Here is a 23,850-nt window from a genome sequence, read left to right as displayed (position 1 = left end):
GGCCGAGGGGCGGCCAGGGACGTGACATCATCGGGGGAGGAGCGGCCGGGCCCGGGCCGCCGCGGCGGGGCGGACCCTGGCGAGTCGGTCGCCGGGGCTGGGGGCTGCGGCCTGCCCGAGGCCGCAGCAAGGAACGGGAGGGACCAGCGTGGGCCCGGGAGGCCCGGGCAAGGAGCTGACTGGGCTGCGCGGCGGGGGAGCCCGGGCGAAGCCGGAAGATCGAGCAGGGCCGCACTCAGAAACCTCCGCCGCCTCCGGGTCGCCACTGGACGAAGTCTCGGCTTCTTCTCCGCTCATCTTCGTCTCCCAAGTACCCTCCGTACTCTCCACGCCGACGCCCGGTTCCTGCACTTGCCGCTCATTTTGACGGCTTCAAGCTTTTACTCTTGATGTTCTTTGCTCGCCCCATTGGTCCTGCCCGCCTTCTCCTGACCTCGGTTTAACCTCAGCCTGGGACTCAAACCTTTCTCCCTTAGGCTGGGCCCCAGACGCGCCGAGCGCAGTCCCTGCACTCCCCATCCCTAGTCCAGTCCGTGGCTTGTCTAAAAACTAAAGCATTTTGGTTTCCAACCTGTGCCTTTCAGACACCTCTTGGTTTTTGATCCAAGTTGGATACTGAGTTAGGACTCACTTCCTCTTGCTCCCCAACCGGAGAATCTTCCCTCTCACATTTCATTCCTCTTAGTTCCCGGGCCAGAAATCATCTCGCCCTTGACCCGAGGGCTGAGCCGTTTCTGCCCCTCTCCCCCCATTCTGGCTTGGTGTGTCCTGACCAGGCTTTGAACAAGCCCAGAATGAGTCCAGCACTTTTCTGCAGAACAGCATGGGGGTGGCCTACCCAGCCTGCTGCTTCATTTTCAGACACCCCTGGAATATCACTTTCCTGCCCCAGCTGACTCCCATCCTCTTTTGGGGGGCCTCCAATTGTGCAGTCCACCCCACATGGACCCAAATGAAGGTCCCAGGGCCACTACTGGGCCTCCTACTACCCCAGAGGCACCCCCACCTCCTTTTCTGACCTATGCCCCGCTTCCCATCACCTGCGGGGGCTGTCACTCCCACCCAGACTTCTCAAGGTCTCAGTTTTTACCCCAGGTGAGATTATCAAAGGTAGTCTCTCCTTAAGGTGAATTCTTACACCAGTCTTTTTCTCCGTCTCCTTATCTGACTCTAAATCCTTGCTCCTCCCAGTGTGGTCCCTGGACCAGCAGCTTCAGCATTAAGTGGGAGCTTGTTAGAAATGCAGAATCTTAGGCCCTGCCCAGACCTGCTAAATCAGAGCCGACCTTTTACCATGATTCCAGGTGATTTGCATGCACATTACATTTGAGAAGCAATGCTCTAGAGAAACCCCCCAAGGCTGTTACATACTTGCTCCACCCCTCTCTCCAACCTTCAAACCTACCTCTGCCTCTCTAAAATTTCCAACAGACAGCCTACCTCTTATTTACTGGAGAGATTACAGGGAATCTTGGCAGAATCCTGCTGGCCTTCTCAGCCGTCCATGTTTTTCCTCCTTTCTCAGTCTTCTCACCCATTCTCTTTTCCCCCTGCACCCAGGAAGCATGTGGGCTCAGGGACCTCTTTGCTCAGCCCCTTCTTCTGCACCTCCTGATGTTGTCCCATGCAATCTGTTTGTGTGTTGATACTCCTTTCCTCTGCTCAGACCTCCGCATTCTTAAAAGAACCCTCCCTTTTTCCCCGCCTCCTCCTCCTTCAACTTGTGCCACTCCTGTTTCTGAGAAAGTTCACAGGCGCACTCCACCAAGGCTGCCTTGCCAGCCCCCAGCAAGCCACTCTTGAAGCCTTGGTGGTCTGGCTCCCTTCCAGTTCTGCCGCTGTTTGTTCCTCTCTCGGCCTCAGGCCCTCTGACCCCCGTGCAGCACTGGGCTCGGCGCACCTGCCTCCTCCACACACCTGGGAAGGCCATCCTGATGACCAGAGCACACCGTCTCTCCTCTTACCCCTGGGTGCGCCCCAGCTTGCTGTGTCCTGCTCCCTTCTCCCTTTCTTTTCTCGGAGAACTCAGGCTTTTCCACAGTCTCAGGGGCCATCTTTGGGGAAATGATGTCCTAGTGTGGGCTTCCATCTGCTTCTGTCAGTCCTGAACATCCACTGGTGAGGACAGAGCTGTCCTTGACCCTTGGGGAGGAGGGGAGCACATGCTTCCAGGGAGCGGCCCTCTCCCAAGTAGCTCTGCCCCTGAGCCGGGGTTGGGGCTGCTTCATCTCCACATGCCCAGCCACGTTCATGCCCATTCCCCACAAACCAGCTCTTCCTCCTGGCTCCCCTGTGTCTGTCCATGACACCTCCTCCTGATGCCCACCAGGTTTGGGGCCCAGGAGTTCATCTCTGATACTTGCCTTGCCTGCCCAATAGCCACCTCTTTGTCAAGTCTTAAGGATTCTCCCTCCTTGTCCTTCTCTCTACCCCAGGGCCCACAGTGAATATCTTTAACAATGAATTTACTTGCCCTCCACTGGACTCCACCCTGGCTTGGAAGAGGAATCTGCCCCAGTCTGATGACAGCCTCCTTAGCTATCTTCTTGCCCCCACCTGTCTACCCCCAACCACCCTCCATCCTCCTGCCAGTTTTTAAAAGCAAGCCATCACCTGCTTAGAAACTTCCAAGTGTCTCTCGTGGCTCCCCAAGTAGACATTTAGGGACTTAGTTTAGGGACATTCTAGGCCCTCTGATGCCTGATCCAAATGTTCTTGCCAGCCTTCCCTCCATTCCCTTGCTGTGTGAGTCCCTTGCTTGCCTGACACAGAAGATCTACTGTTTTCCAAATGCAGACACAGGTCCCACACTCTCAACTCCATGCCTCTACTCTGGCTGTGACCTCCAGCTGCAGTGCCCTCACTTTTGCAACACCTTTCTTCTCTGGGAGGCAACGGGGTCCACATTCTTTTCGCGATGGTTGAAGGGCTTTGGTGTTGCAAGTCTTCATGGTTCTAGAAGCCTCTTCCTAAGGTAGATTTGGGGGATAGGTGCTCAGAATTAACCTGGGCAGAAAGGGGAGTCACTCAACCCAGAGATGGGCTCCTGACTTGTGTGGGTGTCTAGCTTGTATTAACCACATGGACTAGAAAGAAACCAACCAGGATGGTGTTTGAGGCTTCCCAGGGCCTGCAGCCCCTGAGATGGTCTTCTGGGTTAGAGCCGCTGAACCAATGGGCAAGGCCCTGGGTGATGAGGGTACCAATTGGGCCCAGCAGGGCAAATTCTGGGTCAGCTTTTGGAGTCAGAGGTAAGTATCTCTGCTTTAGATCCAGGAAGTCTGTTTCTTGGAACTCTTTGTATGTTTTTATTTTGTATTTTTTATCTTAGTTCCTTTGACAAAGTTCTCCTCTCAAACTGTTGTAGCTTCATGAGAAAGGGATTTGGAGGCCTGCTGTAGCTGTGTTCACAGAGAGCTGGAGGGGTGTTAGTGACAGATAGAGGATGCTGGGTCCAAGGCCGCAGAGAATGCCAGTCCCTTCTGGCCCAACCAGAGGCTCACCCCAGGCCACCAGCCCAGAGCCTCTGACCTCATCCTTCTCCATCATGGACATTTGTGCTCATACCACAGGAAGGGCTCTTGTCATGTGCCTAGTGCTAGAGAATAAGCAAAGCCTAAAACACAGGCTGTGCCCTTATGGGTACCACAGTGTGGTGGTGGGAGATGTGTAAACACTCAGTGTCACTCCAGAGTGACCTGGGCTGATAAAGATGCAGGTGCAAGTACTGGGACCAGCACAGAAGAAGGGCCTGAGCCTGAGAGGGGAGAAGGTGGTCTTGGGCAGAAGGATCAGCATCTGTAACGACTGGCAGAGCTGAATGAGTGGGTTTGCAGCACTTGCTTCAAGGTAGAAGCTTTTAGCACCTGGAGCATCATGCTTGTGCCTAGGATGCCATGCTGAGGAGCTTGGAATTTTTCCTGTAGGCCTGGGACTTAAAACAATATTTTAAAAATCAACAGAACTCTCTCTCTCTCCCCAAAAGGGGGTGCAGCACCGTAGAAAACAAATCCAAAGTGGCACATTAGGCAGAAGTGCCCTTGACCAGACTGTGTGTTGGGCCATAGAGCCCCCTGGAGGCCCCAAAGTGTTAAGTCAGCACTCGGATCCACTTCATGTCAACTTCCCTGATGGGAATTAAAATATAGGAAGAATTTAAAAATTAAAGCATGCACTAAATATGGCTGTTCGCATAGTTCTGTGAAGAAACAAAAATGGCTAGGGCCATCCCAGGAGGCTTCCTGGTGGGCATGCCCCAGCTCTTAGCCTTCCTCCCTTTTGCCTCCTGAGGTCTCTTCAACTGCTTCAGGAAAACTTGCACTACAGGTGTTATTTGACCTTAGGATCCATCCCATTCCCCGCATCGAGGCTGAGTTATTCAATCTTATATAATAACTCAATGGGAGCCACAATGGTGGACACTTTTGTCAGGAGAGTTGTACTCCCATCTTCAATCTCTGGGCTGGAGCACAGGCTGTGCGTCTCCTCAATATTCCAAGTTGTTCACACCCCTTCCAATCACAAACCATCTCAAAGACAACCAATCTCAATCTCAGTCCCTGCTGAGGAAGAGGAAAGGAACCATTTCCCTTGTGGAGCAAGATCTGCACAGGGCTGACCCTTTGTTCATCCTCCAGGTTTCAGAGCGGGTCCAGGACCTGCAGGTTTCTAATCTAAATCTGTAACAGCACCAGCAGTATCCCTGGAGGGCTGCCCCTTAGCTACCCACAGGCAGTGGCAGAAAGTCTGAAATGACAGCATCAGCCCCCACCCCCAATTGTGTAAGCTTCAGTCAGCAGGGAGGAAGGCTAAGAGCTGGGGCATACCCACCAGGAAGCCTTCTGGGATGGCCCTAGCCATTTTGTTTCCTCATGGAACTATGTGAACAGCTATATTTAGTGCATGATTTAATTTTATATATATAACTTGGCTGGGGGAAGGTCAAATTCCTTTTCTGATTGCTGTGGGGTCAACAAGAAAGGAAGCCATCACCCCTGAAGTGGAGCAGGGTGGGTAGGGGTCAGGGGAATGGAATGGGTAGGTTGGAGGGGGCCATTGTTCACCTTGTCCTGGGTGAAGTGGGGAGAGGACCTGGCAGAGGCTGATTCTCCAGGAGGCTTAAGCTCATCCACACAGGCCCTTTCCAAGGCCCTTCACAAGCTCCTTGCAACGTGTTCCCATGCTTACATATAATTGTGCATTTGTAATGTTGTATTTTTCTTCTTAAAGGGCCACCCTTCAATTGTATAAGCTTAAGACTGCCCCCCCGCCCCCAAACCTAAATCTTCCCTTAGGATCTGGAGTTGGGTAGGAACAGTTAGGTAGGCCACATACTCAGTCCCATAATACTCTGTTTCTCATTGGCCCTGCCTGACTCATCCTCCACCATTTCTTCACCCCAAAAAACATCTGCCACAGCCTTCAGAACCCTTCTCCCTAATTAGCCAACTTCCTTGTATTCTCAACATTTCTTTTAAAGGTTTCTCTCATCTCCAGCCTTAACTGAAACCTGGATGACACCTGTTATGGACTGACTGTTTATGTCCCTTTGAAATTCATATGTTGGAGCCCTAACTTCCAATGTGACTCTGTTTGGAGACAGGGCCTGTGAGGAGGTGATAAAGGTTAAATGAGGTCATAAGGATGGTGCCCTGATTTGATAGAGCTGTGCCATTAGAAGAGGAAGAGATACCAGAGCTCTCTCCACCATGTGAGGACACAGCAAGAAGGCAGCCATCTGCAAGCCAGGAAGAGAGTCCTCATGTTACCACATTGAACTTGGGTTTGCTCTCCTGATGTGCAGCAAAGCAAATCTACTGACATTGGATTGTGGTGATGGAAAGTACAGCCTTTATTTGCAGGGCGCCAAGCAAGGAGAATGGGTAGTTAATGCTCAAAAGACCCAAACTCCTCGATGTTTTTTAGGGAAGTGTTTTTAAAGGCAACATTAGGGTTAAGGGTTGTGGGGTGCATGATCAGCTCATGGAAAGTCTTCTGTGGTTGGTGGTGAGGTAACAGGGTGGTGTTTTGGGAATCTAATCATTAATCTTCTGGCTCCAAACAGTCTAAGGTCTTTGTGTTTGTGGTCAGCAGTTTCTATCCAGTGGGGTCCTGATTTCTGTAAAACAACTCAAGGATATGTGTCAGATTGTATTTTTACCCCTTGAGGAGGAACTAGGGGTCCTGTGACTCTATTTTATGGCTGAACTATTGTTTAAGCTATTATTACTTTTCTTGCTTGACTGATTTTCCTTTATTCTCTGTATTCCCTCACTTCTCTAATTAGTAACTGCTTGAGTCTGCTCTTTGGAATGCGGGGAAGGCCTAGGAGACTAAAGCCTTTTTTTTTTTTTTACAAACAAGAAATGGGGGACCCGGAGGGGTCTGCCACTGGGAAGGCTCTGCAGGCTTCTGCTCGGTTTCATTCAGCAGAACCAGAATTGGCTAGCGCCTTGATCTTGGACTTCCCAGCCTCCAGCACTGTAAGAAAATAAATCTCTTTGTTTAAGCCACCCAGTCTTTGGTATTTTCTTATGGCAGCCTGAGCAGACTAAAGCAACACCCTAGGGCACCTTTTCTCCTAAGGCTCTTTCCAGAAGTTATTGTTTATTTTCTTTCACCGCATGGCATGTAAGTATTTGGAATTTGATTTTGCCCTACTTTCAAGCTAATAGGTTTACCTGTTACTGTTTCATAGATGCTGGCAGAAGACATGAGATTCCTGGATCAGAGACAGAGAACTTTATTACTCAAAGCAAAGCAAGTAGCAAAAGCATCATGCTTGCATCAGTTCCTCTTGCCCCCACTCCCAAGTCCCATAGGGGCAGTGTGAAGGAGCCCTGCGGGCGCTCTGCATACAAGTGGGTTTGTGTTGCATCTGAGCAACAGGAGAATGGGGGACCCACCTCTTTTATAGAAGGCAATAAACAAGCTCTTTGTCCTGGAGAAAGAAATTACTTTATTCCTTAAGGTTGCTGTCTGCACACACAACCCTGAGAAATAGTGCAGGCAGAGTGGTCAGGACCTTATATTCTTGCCATGCCACGTAAAAATGTGCAGTGATGCACAGGGCCTATGGTGTCCAAATTCTTTCAACAATTGGCCCTACACATTCTTGGCTGAACTTAATAATTCACATGAATATGCCACTCCATTCGCCACTCTGTTTAATCTGATCAAATAGAGGCTGAGACCAAATCTGCTCAATCTGTCTCATACAGAATTTAATTAAGGCTACTATCAATAGAACTTCAAGAAGCAAGATGAGGCTAACCTGAAGTGTTGGCTTCAACCATGCCACCCAGGGTCCCAGATTCAGTCATCTGTAAATCCCAAGGGGATCAGTAGGTCTTATTTCAGACAGCCAGGATATAGTCTAAACCCAGGTTATTATCCACTAAAATTCTCACAAGTGAATTTTATACTAATCTGCTGATCTTTGGTGTCATTGCCAATAATTATAGGAGGCATTAGATGGGCCAAAAAGTACTCCCCATCCCTGATGGAGAGACATTCCATGGCCCACATACAAACACACACCCCAATAGGTTACGTGTCATTCCAGTTTAAGATTTGTTGTTAAATCTGATTTGCATCACCATGTGGTTAAGCCACATGGGCAGTGTCACCAAATAGTTGCAAGCTTAGTTGCCATGTAGGAAGCAAGGCCACTCAGGTGACAGGAAAATTGTGTGCATTTGTACCAGTCAGATTGAAACAAGGTTGTGCTGGATGGCTGGATGGTGTGTTTGTACTACCAGCACAGGGAAGGGGGAGGTTCCATATTCAAGAGCTGCCACTGATGGCAAAGGGCACAGCCAAATTGTTTCAGACCAGCCATGCCCACATGAGTTTCCTGTTTCCATAGCATGTGGACAGGATGACAAACCTAGAGGGAAGGGATCAGGTTGCCAGCTGAAACTTGGCTCATGTGAACTAGGTGATGGTGTTGCTAGGCTGCACTGCTGGATCTAGGGGACAAAGAGAACACTAATCGTCCCCCCTCCCTGTACCTGCTGGCACCTAAGGGTCTTCTCGCCAGTCTTCCATAGCCACGGAAGCAGTGTATCCCACGCCAGTACCCATATCTTCACCTTTTCCCCAGTATTTCCCTACTCATACCCTGACCTTTTATCTGGAGGGGCCAGGTGTGAGGGGAGCAAAACTTACAGAGACCCCTTATATTGATATATCCCACCTTGGCCTGTGTAGGCCAGTGTAGGGGGACTTGGCAAGCAGTATATTCAACCAAGTGGTCATTACATTTATGATTCAGGATCACGTAATTCACCAAGAGAATCTAGGTGGCTAAACCAGAATTAAGTTTGAACCCCCTAGGCCCCCTTTTGCTAGTCTGACACCTGAAGGGTATACCACCTTGGTTAGCCTGGGATTGTTGTTAGGGAGAAAAAAGAAGCACCATGCCCAGGAATAGTCAGAATCCCAAATCTTCCTCCACCCTTTTTGTCCTGATCATTAATGAGGAAATGGCTGAGAGGAGATGATCCTTGTCTGGGGATGGCTGCATTCAGTGACCACACTGCCTCACTGAGGTGTGTGGACAAAAGGAGATGAGGGAAGTAGTCAGAAGTTTTTGAGTTTATTTTTGAGGAGGCCATTCCAGTGCTCAGTAATTCAGGGTGCAAGCAGGTGGTAGGGAGTATGGCACGGCCATCAGATACCTTGACTATTGGTCCCTGGTTGGGTGGCTTTTGCAACGAAGGGTGCATCATTGTCAGGCTGTAGATGATCTGAAAAGCCAAAAACTTGACATGGCTTAGTTACAAGGGCCACAATGGTGGTGGCCAGAGTCTCCTGATCAGACTAGAACAGCAACACTGTAACTTGAAAATGTGCCCCAGAGCAGTGAGGCACCAATGACAGTCCAAAGAAGGGGTCAAAGGTCTGGGGTAGTCAATCATCCAGGAGTAGGTGGCAGCAATGCATTGTGCAATGTAGCCTCTTTACTATAAGACAAACAGCTCCACTTTTGGGAGGTGTCACAAGTCTGGTAGGTAGTGGTGGCTTCTGCATCAGAAACATACAGTTCTTTACTTTGTGCCCCATCCATGATGGTGGATGTGTTGCTGCGTCTGGTGCAACGATGGATCCAGGCAGTGATGGTTGATGTATGGGTAGTACAGGCTGGATCAACAGCTTGATTTAAGTTGGTCTTATTAAAGAAGGGCCCTTACCACGGGCATCTCCATGGGAGACCCAGGTTGTCTGATTGGTAGCTGAATTTGTTTCCACAGTTTGCAGCTCCAAAGAAGAATGCCTTTAATTTGCCAGTCTTGCAGACAAGACAGCTAGGCCGTTGGCAACAGCACAAAAGTCAGTAAAAATGTCCTAAGTTTCTTCAGGGGAGGTATTGGCCAGGACTATGCCTTGAGTTCTGCCCATTGAGCAGAATGACCATGCCTGCTTTTGATTCTGCATAGCTGATACTGAGGTTGAATATGGACATTGCTGGTGTGCTTGAAAACCAGGCAGGAACTTAGGGGACCCTCTGTGAACTGAGGGCCCCATTGAGCTAGCAGTTATGCTTCAGGTGATGAAGTGAGGAATAAAGTTTTCCCCATAGGGATTGCTGCCACCCTTTCATGTAAAACCCAGGTAATGTTAGAGCTAGGTCAGGTGTGCTCTTGAATACAGTAAGTCCACTACATACGAACCTTCAAGTTGCAAACTTCCAAAGATGTGAACGTGTGTTCCTATGTCCAATCATGTAAGTTAGTTCACGCATCTGGTGTACATTGTCACATGCGTGCATCCTCTACACAAGTAGTTGTGCTTTGTGTACTTTACTGTACAGTATTGTATAGAGTACGGTAGTATAGTATTTTTATTTCAAGCCCAGGATGTCCAGAAGCAAGAGTAAAAGCAGTGGTGATGTAGCTGGTACTGCTAAGAAGTGCCAAGTGATAAAGATGGAAACAGAAGTGAAAATAATTGAGAGAGTGGAGCGAGGCAAAAAGATGGTAGACATCTCTTATTCTTATAACATGAATCATTCAACCATTGGCACGATTCTAAAGAACAAGGACAAGATCATGGGGCATGTGAAGTCTGCCGTGCCAATTATGTCAACAATAATATCGAGGAAGCATGGAAAAGTGATGGAAGAGGCGGAGAAACTTCTCAGTGTGTGGACACAGGATCAGCATCAGTGTCAAGCCCCACTCAGCTTAATGCTGATTTAAGAGAAAGCTAAAAGGCTTTATGAAGACTTGAAGAAGAAACACAGCGAAGAATCAGAGGGTGCAACTTTTAATGCCAGCCATGGTTGGTTTCATTGGTTCAAGGCTAGAGCCAACCTTCAGAACATAAAAGTAAGTGGCAAGGCAGTGAGTGCAGATACGGTAGCTGCCTGGGAATTTCCTGAAACACTTCCAGAAATTATTGATGAAGGCACATATTTACCCGAGTAGGTTTTTAATATGGATGAGACAGGACTGTACTGGAAAAGGATGTCAGACCAAAGTTACATCAGTAAGGAGGAAAAGTTGATGCCAGGTTATAAAGCAGCAAAGGATAGGCTAACTCTGTTGTTTGGTGGCAATGCTTCTGGTGATGTTAAACTGAAGCCTCTCTTAGTTTATCATTCAGAGAACCCAAGAGCCCTTAAAAACATAGCCAAGGGTTACACTTCCTGTTGTATGGAAGAGTAACCCCAAAGCCTGTGTTACACAGGCCATTTTCCAGGACTGGTTTTTCCACCACTTTATCCCAGAGGCAGAGAAATATTGCTTGGAGAAGGACATCCATTCAACATTCTTTTGCTGCTCGACAGTGCTCCAGGCCACCTACCATTCATGGACGACTTTCATCCCAATGTCAAAGTAGTGCATCTGCCACCGAATACCATGTCGCTTATCCAACCTATGGACCAGGGAGTTATAGCGACTTTCAAGAAATATTATTTACGTCACACTTTTTGTCAGGCAGTAAAGGTGAGTGATGAATCAGGAACAACTTTGTGACAATTTTGGAAGGACTATAACATCTACAAGGCCATAAAAAACATTGACTTTGCTTGGCGTGAGGTTACAGCTGTCACCATGAATGGGGTTTGGAAGAAACTTTGCCCACAGTTTGTTCATGATTTTCATGGATTTGAGAAGTTGGATGAAGAGTCCAAAGAAGTCTTCAGCAACTTAGTGACCCTCAGCGAGAAGCTGGAGCTAGTCCTGCAAGAGGACGACTTCATTGAACTCCTTGCTGTGCAACATGAGGAGCTTACTAATGAAGACCTGTTGGAATTGGAGGCCCAGAGAAAGCATGAAGAGAGACAAGAGGAAGAAGAAGTAACTGAAGGACTGAAGAGATTCACGATGCGGGAAATGGCAAGGGGATTTTCTTTATTTGAGGAGACACTGGTAGTTTTCGAGGCACAGAACTCAAATGTAGAATGGTACACGAAGTTTGCAGGGGCCATTCAGGATGCAATCCAGTGTTACTGTGTCATCTATAATGAGAAAAAAAAAAAAGACCTGCTACCCAGACATCATTGGATCGTTTTTTCAAGAGGGTAGATAGAATTGAATCCAGCAAGGAACCAGAACCTGTGCCATCAACGTCAGGCATGAGTGAAATTGCAGCTTGCCTTCTGTCTCCTATTGCTGACGATCCTTCAGCTCTACCATCTCCCACCTCCTCTCCCTCCTCCAGTCAGTAACTCTTCTTGCCTGTTCACTCGATGCCAGACCCTGTGTGCCAGCTGTTGTACTATACTACTGTACTTTTCAAGGTACTGTACTGTAAGATTAAAAATGTTTTCTCTACTTTTTGTGTTTGTTTTTTATGTATTATTTGTGTGAAAAGTATTATAAACCTATTGCAGTACAGTACTATATAGCCAATTGTGTTAGTTGGGTACCTAGGCTAACTTTGTTGGACTTATGAACACATTGGACTTATGAACACGCTCTCGGAATGGAACTCATTCATATGTAGGGGACTTACTGTATAGTACTTCCATTTGACTAGCAAGGTCTTTTGTGTTCTTCCCTGGATAGCCACCAAATCCAAGTTTACCCATCCCCAAATGGGAATGGCAGGTTGAAGAGTCACAGGACTTCTATGGGTCAGTAAGTAAGAAATTAGCAGGTTCCAAAAGGAATGTACTTGGTGACTGTGTCCAAAAGGTGATGCTGTTGTGCGGGAAACTGGCCTCCTCTGAGTAATCGCAACCATTGAGTCTATTTCTTCCCGTTTCCCTTTCTCTTCTTGGAAGCCTATAGGGTTTCTCCTGGACCGTCTTGGAGGATTCAGGAATCACCTCTCTACATACAGCAGTCCCTGAATGAGCGAATCCCCTCTGACACTTATGGGCATTCACAGTACAAACCTGTACCAACATCAATACCAATTATACTTCCAGCAGTGGCAGCTCCAACAACAGTACACTGAATTGACCCAAAGGACCCACCATAGGGCCAATTTAATTTCCTGTCCCCACTTCAAACTTTGCTCATAGCCCATCAATTGAAACACTTTTTTTTCTTCCAGTTTTATTGAGATATAATTGACATTCAGCACTGTTTAAGGTGTACAGCACAATGCTCACATACATCGTGAAATGATTATCACAGTAAGTTTAGTGAGTATCCTTCATTTCATAGAGATGCAAAATTAAAGAAATAGAAAATATTTTTTTCCTTGTGATAATTCTTAGAATTTATTCTCTTTCATATATAACATACAGCAGTGTTAATTATATTTATTGTGTTGTACATTACGTCCCTAGTATTTATCTTATGGCTGGAAGTTTGTACCTTTTGACTACCTTCATCCAATTCCCCTTCTATACCACCCCGTCCCGTAACCACAAATCTGATCTCTATTTCTATGGATTTGTTTGTTTGTTTTTGAAGTATAAGTGACCTACAACACTATGTGAGTTCCTGTTACACAACATAGTGATTTGATATTTCTATAACATTTCAAAATGATCACCAATATAAAGTCTAGTTACAATAAAGTCTAGTTACAATATGTTAGCTTACAGACATAAAAACCTTACAGAGGTTTTTTTTTTTTTTTTCTTTTGATTCTCTGGAAGTTTTAATTTGTTCTGTCAATGAAACTCACACAGCATAAGGACTTAGGCCCTCAGGCTAGGCAAGACATCATGGCCCTTGGAAGAAGCACCAAGGCTGTCTGCAGGAGACGGTAAGATGGACTCTTGGTGGGAAAGGAATGAGCTACACAGATGAACCAAGGGAAAGTTTTAGGGGTCAGGGCCCAAGTGAAAAGGGGGATGAGGATGGACTGCCCTAGCCTTAACCTAGTGCTTAAAAAGAAAAAATACCCTTCCCTTCAATTATTAGGGAGAGGTATGACGGAGGCAGTTCTTATTGCTTGCCCCTCCATGGAGCTATAGGATCTGAGAGCAGGGGAGAAGAATGCAAGCAGGCTGGTAGGAGAACCAGAGTGAGAAGTCACACAGTTCCCTGGGTGGATGAGTCAAACCCTGGGCTTGGACTTCAGCCCCGAGGGCCAGAACAGCATCTCTTTCTTCTGAAGAGGTCAAGTCACCTGAGCTCACAGAACTAGGAATGTCAGATTTCCAGCCCCTCCCGATCCATGGTTGTTGGGATTCCCTTGTGTCTGAAAAGCCTTGGAGCAGTAAAGAAAAGTTTCTCTCCAGGAATTTCTTTCCCAGTCAGTAAGCAGCCAACTCTCCTGGCAGAAATGTCCTTTCTGCCCAATCTGCCCACAGGAGGGTGGGAATGTGGCTAGCCCTCAGGAAGTGTCCCAGAGGCTCATACGGCCCAGGATGGAGAATGTGCACCTTCTTCAGAGGCTCAGAACTTCCACTTGTCCACCTCCAGCTCTTCCAGGTTTGTTACCAGGCCAAAGATTCCACTGCGATCCTGAGACTGGCTGCCTTCAAAATTGGTGATGGGGGTGACAGGACAAAGCAACTCAGGCAAAGCCTCTGAGGCACGTCGCTTGATCTGCTTGAAGAAAGAATGGTTCAGGAGGGTGCTGGCACTTGGTCTTACATCTGGGCTGTGCTGAAGGCACTGCCCCACAAAGTGGGGGAAGTGGGGTGAGAAGGTGCGGTGATTGATAGGGGTGGGACGGTGAGTTGCTATTGGAGGTCCTGGGGGTGCTGGTGGTCAGGCTATCACTCAGGCCAGAGTTGGCCACTGAGCGCGAGATGCTCATGGTCAGCTCCTGGGCAGGGATGGTGCTGGTGTACAGCAGGCAGGGCACAATGCCGTTCAGCTTCTCCAGTAACATCTGGGTGGCAGGCATATCCTTAAAGGGGACATGGCTATTGGCCAGTTCACAGTCTGTGATTCCCACACTGTAGATGTCAAACTTGGTATCATAACCCTGAAGATTCTGTTGGAGGACCTCTGGGCTGAGCCAGGGCAGAACCTTGATATTGTACTTGGTGAAGTTGTGGACCACACGCTGCTGCTGCCCATGGCTGATCATGTTGAGGTTGCTGCTTAAACTGGACAGGTAGACCTTCCCATCTGTGGAGATCAGAACGCAGGTGCCTGTCTTTGACACTCCTGTGCATATATCCCACGTGGTGGATGTAGTCCAGGGCCTTGAGCACCCCCTGCAGGATGTAAGCAATTCCCAGCTCATTCATGCTGTCCATGAAGTGTGTACAGATGAGGTCCTTTGCAGAGCCATATGCCATGAATGATGTGATAACCCACAGCTCATTGTCTATAATAAAGGTGGCTTGATATGGCAGGATATTGGGATGGCTGAAGATCTTAGAGACATGGAGCTCCCCTTGCAAGTATGTCACCAGCTCATTGGAACAGCTTCTAGGTTAATCCTTCGTACAGTCACATACTCTCCCATTGGTTTGTACCTTGCTAGATTCACTGTCATCAGGTCCTCGAATCCTTTGCCTGTAACAGTGAGTAGCTCATAACACCCTTCCTCCGGCAGAAAGCTACTCATGATCTCCTGTTTAGAGAAGGATGCTATTGACTCTGAGCTTGCCTCATTGGTCTCCAAATGGTTCCAAATCTCTTAAGCCCTCAACAATGAACTTTTCTGAGACCAAATGGCTAATTCACTCTATTTACTTACAAGAAAAGACATGAGTTCCTAACATGTAGACCTACTTTAATTTCAAAAATTTAAACCCAGCTCCACATCCTTGGTTTAAGGCTGTACCGACGCCAGGCCGATTGCTGGGAGGCCAGAGTTATTGACAATATTCCCCATACTGTACATTTCATACCACTGACTCATTTATTTTGCAACTGGAAGTTTGTACCTCTTAATCTCCCTCACCTATTTCTTTCCTGCCTCCACCCCTCTCCCTTCTGGCAACCGTTTGTCCTCTGTATCTATAACTCTGTTTCTGGATTCCACATATAAGTGAATTCATACAGTATTTGTCTTTCTCTGTCTGACAATTTCACTTAGCATAATACCCTCTAGGTCCATACATGTTGTTGCAAATGGCAAGATTTCATTCTTTTTTATGGCTGAGTAATATTCCATTTATTATATATACCACATCTTCTTTATCCACTCATCTAAGTGGACACTTAGGTTGCTTCTATATCTTGGCTATTGTAAATAATGCTGCAACGAACATAGGGGGACATATATCTTTTTGAACTAGTGTTTTTATTTCTTTGAGATAAATATCCAGGAATGGAATTGCTGGTTTATATGGTAGTTCTATTTTTAATTTTTTGAGGACTCTCCATAGTGTTTCCATAGTGGCTGCACCACCACCAACAGCGTACAAGTGTTCCCTTTTCTCTGCATCCTCGCCAACACTTTTTATTTATTGTCTTTTTGATAACAGCCATTCTGATGAGTGTGATGTGATATCTCATTGTGGTTTTTATTTTTTTTCATAAATTTATTTATTTTATATTTTATTTTTGGCTGCATTGCGTCTTCGTTGCTGGGCTTGGGCTTTCTCTAGTTCCGGCGAGTGGGGAGTGCACAGGCTTCTCACTGCAGTGGCTTCTCCTGTTGTGGAGCATGGGCTCTAGGCACGTGAGCTTCAGTAGTTGCAGCCACAGTCTCAGTAGTTGTGGCTCACAGGCTCCAGAGCACAGGTTAAGTAGTTGTGGCGCATGGGCTTAGTTGCTCTGCGGCATGTTGGATCTTCCCGGTCCAGGGCTCGAACCCGCATCTCCTGCATTGGCAGGCAGATTCTTAACCACTGCTCCATCAGGGAAGTCCCTACCATACTGTTTTGATGACTGTAGCTTTTCTTTCTCAAGATTGTTTTGGCTATCTGGGGTCTTTTGTGTTTCCATACAAATTTTAGAATTATTTTTTCTAGTTCTATAAGAAATGTCATTGGTATTTTGTCAGGAATTGCATTGAATCTGTAGATTGCATTGGGTAATATGGTCATTTTAACAATATTAATTCTTCCAATCCATGGACACGGTGTATCTTTCCATCTGTTTGTGTAGTCTTCAATTTCTTTCATCAGTGATTTATAGTTTTCTGAGTACAGGTCTTTTACCTCCTTAGTCAGAAGTATTCCTAGGTATTTTATTCTTTTTGGTGTAATTGTAAATGGGCTTGTTTTATTAATTTCTCTCTTGCTGACAGTTCATTTTTAGTGTATAGAAACGTAACAGATTTCTGAAATTGGGTGATATTTTTACCTTACAGGAAAACAGACCAAGGCGTTTAATGTGTGTGGATCAGGAGCTACTGCAACAGCTTCAGGAGATCATGGTATTCCAGAAGGGAGAGCAGGGAGTGCTGGGTGGCAGGGGAGGCTAGCTCATGGCAGGGGGGCAGGCAGCTGGAAGACTTTCATTTTCTCTTGGCCTCTGCCTTCAGGGTTGGAGTGCCACTGCCTCCTCCCTCATGAACCTCCAGCATCAGTCCAGAGAGAACCTAAGCCCAGGAACATTTTGCCCCCAGTCCACACTGCATCCCTGGGTGCCTTCAGCCACCCCTGCCTGCATCCATCCACAGGACTGGGTAAGATGCTGACATGGACATTGGGTCCTACAGAGCTGTAAGCGTTTGAGATCCTCAGCTCCATGAAGTTCCCAGCATACTCTGCTTTTTCATCAAAGCGGCTGAGGGTGGAGTGTGGATGGCAGAGAGGGATAGGGAGCACAGAGACAAAGAGCGGGTCTGTGCCAGTAAGCAAGGCTTTGTGTTTGTTCACTTTGGGTTTGAATGCCATCTGTGGGGCCCAATCAAATAAACTTGTAATGTTTTTGGCTTATCTAAAGCTCTATTCCAAACATCCTGGCTGATGCCATTTATTTCAGCTTTGGGGACCCTTTGATTCAGCAGCCTCATCCACATTGACTTTTGGGTGGGGCTGTGCAGCTTGCTGCCCCATTGTCATAACATCCTTCCTCCTCCTGCATGGGGGAGAGTGAGTAGGAACCAAAGTACCATTCAGGTGGCTTGTTTCAATCCTGCCTCTCACTGCTTAGCCTCGTTAACAGGTAGGACAATGTGAGACCCTCACTCTAGCCACCCTTACCCTGCCGCCCACCATTTGGGTGAGAGGATTCACTAACATGTGCCAGGGAGTCTTTTCATATCCCCTGATCTGGCCCACAGGGTCCTTTGTCCTTCCTATTCCAGATAGTCATATCTCTGTCAGCACCCTATCCTCATTGCCAAAACTGTCAGGGTCTGGCATTTGAATTTACCCTGCTGATAAGTGAATAATTAGCCTCTTACTGTTTCATAGATGCTGGCCAAGATGAGACTCTAGTGACAGAGACAAAGGACTTTATTATGCACGGCACATTAAGCAGCATAAGCATAATGTTTACATTGGCTCCCTTGCCCCCCAAGTCCCACAGGGGCAGCATGGAGGGCCCCAGTAGATGCCATGCATACAATGGGTTTGTGTTGCATCTGAGGAACACTGAGTTTGGGGAACCCACGTGTTTTATAGCAGGAAACAAGCAAGCCTGCTTTTTGTCCGAGAGGGAGGTATTACTTCATCCCTCAAGGTTGCGCACTACAAACACAAGCCTGAGAAATGGCAAAGAGCAGTTAGGACCCTATATCCTTGGTATACCCAGGAAGACTGTGCAGGGACACCAGGGCTCATGGCCGGTTGCCTCTCCTAGTAGTTCCTACTCCATGTCCGTTTCCAGGCCATGCTTGTCTCTTTTTTAAAAGCTCCACTTCTCAGTCCTGATCAGCAGTTTCTGCTGCCCTTCTCTAGTCTGCCCAGACTGGATCACGGCAGCAGAAACAAAGAAAAGAGAAACTCAAGCTTTTTTTTTTTCCCCCCACACCGTGGCACGTGGGATCTTAGTTCCCCTACCAGGGATCATACCCACACCCTCTGCATTGGAAGCACGGAGTCTTAACCACTGGACCTCCAGGGAAGTCCCCCCAAGCTCTTTTAAGATCACAGATGCAAAAGACTTAAATAGATCTTAGCAGATCAAATACAGCAGTATACTTAAAGAATAATATACCATAACCAAGCTTTTCTAACATATAAGGATGGCTCAGCATTAAAGTTTATCAATATGTATTAACAGACTCAAGGATAAATTTCATTCATTCATTTAGCAGATACATATTGGCCCAGGGTTGACAAAAATGACAAAATTCCAGCCCTCAATGAACTTACATTCAAGTGAGAGACACAGACAAAAAACAAAGAAACAAATACATAATATGACATCTAGTAGTGACTGGTAAAACTGAGAAAATAAAGCTCCAGTGAAGTGATAGATATCAGCAGTTTCACATGGTTTCACCTAATATATATGTGGAAATTTAATATTTGACAAAAGTAGAAATTCTTATCTGGAGAAACAGATAAATGATACTGGGGCAATTAGCTAAACTTTCAGAAAAAATAAACGTAGGTATTTATATTTCACCTTTTATAAAACTACATTTCAGATAAATTAATGACCTAAACCAGAGAAACACACAAGACCATAATAGCATTAGAAAAAATATTGGAGAATATGCTTATCACCTTAAGGTACAGGAGGCCTTCTGAAATGAAAGCTAGAGCATTGAAGACAAAGACTGACACATTTCTTTCTGTATCATGTGGAAGGAGAGCAGGAGCGGTGTGTGCAACTGGCAGAAAGTGTCATTAAAGGGCTGGGGGCCTCTGCTCTCCTTCTTCCCTGTCCTCCTTCTTGCTGGGTGGAATACATAAATGGTGGCTGGAGCTGGAATAACTGTCTTGAATCAACTTGGGAATGAAGACCTTGCAAGGTGGACCAACAGAATAATGAAGTCTGAGCCTCTGACAGGATGGAGGCCAATCCAGCCCTGAACCAACTATCAATGAACTCTTATGCGTGCAAGAAATAAACCCCTTTCTTGTTTGGGTTGTGGTTATGTTGTGCACTATCACTTTGCACCTGAATCTAATCCTAACTGATACACCTTCTCAGCCCTAGGTGAAAGATCATGATTGTTTGTGTAAGCCACTGGTTCTCAACTCTGGGTGACTTTTACAGTCATCCAGGGAGCTTTTAAAGAACACCAGTGTCTCACCCCAGACCAATTACATCAACACCTCTCGTGGTAGGGTCCAGATATGGGTATTCTTAAAAAGCTCCCCTATGAGTCTAATACGCAGTCAGACTATGAAGAATTGGTTTAAGCCAATAAGGACAAACTTCTTCCCCTCCTTCCCAGTCTCCCTTGTAGTAGGAGAGCTCATGGACCTAGTTCTGGCCTGTGATACCTAAGTGGAAATCCGCTGAGATTGTTTCTGGGACAGTGTTTACATTTCTGATAAAAAGGAGCATATGTGGCTGTGACTGTTCTTTCTCCCCCTTTCTAGCTTTGAATCCAGAAGTGATGTCCAGAGCCACAGCAACCATATATGGTGAGTATGAGGCACCAAGGATGAGGATACTAGACAATATACTAAGGCTGGCAGAGTGAAAAGTTAGAGAGCCTGGATCTCAGGGTGCATCACCACACAACTAAACCAATCCCAGTAACTCCTTACCTTCAGAAAAGAAGGGAAAAAACCCAACAACCCTTATTTGTTTAATGAGTTTTCTGTTTATTGCAGCAGATCACATTCATAACAGAAACATATACAGGTGTTTTGGATGCACTTTGTAACATTTATCATGTGTACAAAAAAAATTGTACAGGAATGTACACAGCAACATCGCTGGTAATAGCCCAGACTAGAAATCACCTAGGAATCCACTGACGTGAGAAAAGCTCAATAAATTTAGTAAATTCACATTATAGAATACTATGTAGCAAAATAAAACAATAAGTCTGCTCATTTTCTATAACATGGTATCTTAGATCTCTAAGACATGGTCCTGAGGGAGAAACGTAAATTATAAGACAGTAAGTATATAGAGTATGAAACCATTTATTCTGAAGCACACACCCATACACTAAAAGTAATACTATATATTATTCCGTGCGTGTAAGGAGGCGTGCTTGCATATGGAAAACGTTTCGGGGGAGACAGCTAGCTGCCTATGGGGACAGGGCAAAAGGATTGGGGCTGTGGCTGGGGTGGTAAGAAACTTTGGCCTTATTTATAATTTATAAATTTTTAAAAAAGGAATGTAATCATTTACCTACTGTCCAATTAAAAATACCCAAGCAAAATTTTATATTAAAATTAACAAGAAAAAAGAAGTTCTACTTTTGGGGGACTCTTCCCACTGAAATCACCTTTCTCATTCTCTGCCATCTCTGACCTCTTGGTCTCTTCTGTTCATCAAGAGCAGACCCCAGCTCCTGGATCCTAGCCTTTCTCCTGCCTCTGCCATGCCACTATCTTAGGTGACTCGCACGGGGACACAGATGACCCAATGTAGGTCTGAGTCCTCTCTGCAGAGGTCTCCTCGAGCTCTCTTCGGGATCCACTCCCATAGTCCCATCTGGGACTCCTCTATCACTGGCATCTGCTCCATTTCCAAAACGGCTGGTGGAGACATCCTCCTTTCCTTCCATCTGACTTGCTCAGTGACTCCCACGAGCACTACTCTGACTATTTTGGGATCTTTGATACTTTTCTCACCTGTCTATCCATTAGATCTCTTCTGACTGTCTTCACTTCCCTCCCGATCCCATTGTGCCAACACCCTCAACTCTCTTGTACTTCTCTCTGGCAAAATACATCTTTAGATGAACCCAAGTATTGGCTTTCTCCATGAAATCACACATAATCATATCATGGTAAATTCATGGTCACCATTCCAACAGCGTCCTTAGTATTGCTCATTAATCCCTCTCCATTTCTCTCAGCTCTAGAACTTAAACCAATCTTACTCACTACTCCTTACTGTACCTCATCTCCTCAAACATGCCTGCTCTCCTCACTGGGTCCCAGTGCACCATGGCCATTCTCACCCCCACAGAATAGTAGCTGCCTTCCCCAGTTCTTTTTTGCCAGCTGGTGCATCCAGTCCCCCAACTGCTTCTGATCTTGGTCATTAACTGCTCACAGCTAACCCCTTCTCTGGGAGGGTTGTCCATGGTCAGTGGAGCCTCCAAGAGGCAGAGATGCCTGGAAGATTAGCCCACACAGGGCTAAAGCAGAGTTATTAAGCCTTGCCTCAAATTGGGACAACCCTGAGACATCATTCCTGCTCCAGGGCTCCCCAGAACAAGCTGAGGTAGACTCCAGCTGAGGCTACATCTTGCTGAGCTCCATCCCCTGCCCTCTTCTTAGGAAAGGATTCTAAATGCATAAACCAAAACAAATAGGATTACAAATAAAACTCATTACACTGATAATAATAATAATAATAATAATGCAACTTTGTAATACAGTGCTATGTGTGCTGCTTTATTAGTGCATTAAATAACAAAATCTAGCATTAGGTCAAATAATGTCAAAGTAGAGATCAGAGTAAACGATATTTCAGGATATCTGCCACAACTGAAATGCGGTATGAATTATAATTTCTATTAGTGACAAAGTCAAGGGTACTAAAGGTAGCACTACAATTTCACTCTACATTCATAATGATAGGAAATACTAAATTTCAGTTAGAGTTTAGTGAGAATAAAGATGTGATTTTTTTTGATTTTCCCCTTCCAAGTTCATGGTACTGATTTCTATTCATGGACACCTGGAGCTCTGGTTAGGATCCCATTCTGGAGAATTTATAGGCCTAGGAAACTGACATTCAATTCATCCAGCCTCATACTGAACACTCATATATGCTTCATAACAATTAGAAGGGAGAAGATGGTTTAACCTCCCTCACGTGCCCAAGAGTCTGGTTAAGGAACTTTACAAGGGTCCTGACTGAACTTCCCTATTCTCAGGTAGTATCAGCGAGAGATGCCTTAATAGGGACACGAAGTCCAGGAGAGCTCACCAAATTCACCAAACTCACCACAAGAACACAATGGCCTTAGACAGTGATGGTCACATTTCCTTGGCCTGAATCAACTGGCATCCTTCATCAATTCCTTTCACCCTTTTGACAGCCACATGGCGTTATACCAATTAGCAGATGTTGTTTGTCAGGCTGGGCTCAGATCTGTGCAGAATTTAGGAATGGAAATAATGTTGTAGTTGCCCTCAAGAAAATTAACATTTTCTGGGATGAAAATTAGATTATCAGAAATTAGACCAAGACGGCACTCTCTTCTTTCCCACCCTAAATTTCCTAAAGTAACAGAAAACATAGTTTTTAAAAAGTGTAAATCTCCCACTTTTTCTCCATTAGAAAGAGTAACATTTGGAAGAGAAAAATGGTGGTGGATGGCAATAGCAGTGTGGAACTGGGAACTAGGGAGTCTAAGGAGACAAGATGGTGTGAATGTTCTCTGGTTTTGATTCTGGAGATGGAGGAGTATGTCATATTAACATTATACATTGATAAATTATTCAATTAGCTACAATATTAACAGCTTTTTCAGGTGTTCAAGCACTTTTCATGTGTTCAGGTTTCTTATGCATTTATTATCTAATTTAAATCTTTTCACCCAACAGTAGAGAATGCCCTTGCCTAAAGGAATGCAGAAAAGAGACACAAAGCTTGTGCTTGATCCCCAAGATTAGAACCACTGCATTCTTTCCCTTGGGCTGGGAGAATGCTCTGCACCTTTTTGGATGGATTAGGTATACAAATCACCTAGTTAGTGGTTCGTAAATTTGTGTGTATCACCTGGGGGAGCCTGTTAGACATGCATTTTCTGGGGCCTCAATCCTGAGATTTGGATTCAGCAAGTCTGGGGTGACACTCATAAGTCTGCACTTTTAACAAGTGCCCCTGGTCCACTTTTGTCATCTGTTTTAGGCATGTCGTTTGTAAACAGCATGTGACTGGAAATTTAAAAATAGGTCTGAAATTCCCTTTTAGTCATACTTACAAGCTTGAAGTAATTTCTGTCTCCAATTACGATCCTGCTCAGAGGAGTTCAGGCCTAGGATACACTATTAGGGAAACAACTGTCAGAGCAAAGAACAAGCCCACCTAGGAAAAAACAACAAGGAAACTTGATTAATACAGAGTAACCGGGCAGGCTAGGAGACTGAAGAAGCCAGACACACACACCTCCTCCCATGGATTGGGTGGCGTTCATTAATGCCTTTAGTGTCGGACATACGATTGTTCAGTGAGAATTGATTAAAAGAATAACAAATACGTGGACACACAAACATTAAGACAGATTCTCCAGTATTGTTTTTCAACTTGTTATTAAACTCGTTTGATAAAATGAAACCTCATATTCGCCTTTAATGTTATTTTGAAGTTTCAACATAAATACGGCGTCTGAAAATAAAGCAATAGACAAAGCGGCGCTGTGTAGCATCAGGGTCCAAGGGAAGTGGTGAGTAGAAGTGGATGAACGCGGAGGAAGAGGAACGGGTCGGCGGTTTCGGTTGGAGAAAATGAGCGTACCTCCCAGCATTCGTGACGGACCGGA

The 23,850-nt window shown here is 45.9% G+C and overlaps 1 pseudogene across 1 annotated transcript; it reads right to left on the bottom strand.

Moving 5' to 3' along the window:
- Positions 1–54: 54 nt before the first annotated feature.
- Positions 55–23,813, bottom strand: LOC309644658 (STE20-related kinase adapter protein alpha pseudogene; annotated as a pseudogene). The gene is made up of 2 exons (XR_014268639.1): positions 22,311–23,813; positions 55–21,646 (listed from the first exon to the last, which is right to left on the bottom strand). The product of XR_014268639.1 is annotated as an STE20-related kinase adapter protein alpha pseudogene (transcript).
- Between the last annotated feature and the right edge of the window lie 37 nt (positions 23,814–23,850).

This window comes from Balaenoptera physalus (genome assembly GCF_965194825.1).
Source record: "Balaenoptera physalus genome assembly, chromosome: 16".
Lineage (NCBI taxonomy): Eukaryota > Metazoa > Chordata > Mammalia > Artiodactyla > Balaenopteridae > Balaenoptera > Balaenoptera physalus.
This window is presented reverse-complemented; position numbering and strand designations above follow the sequence as displayed.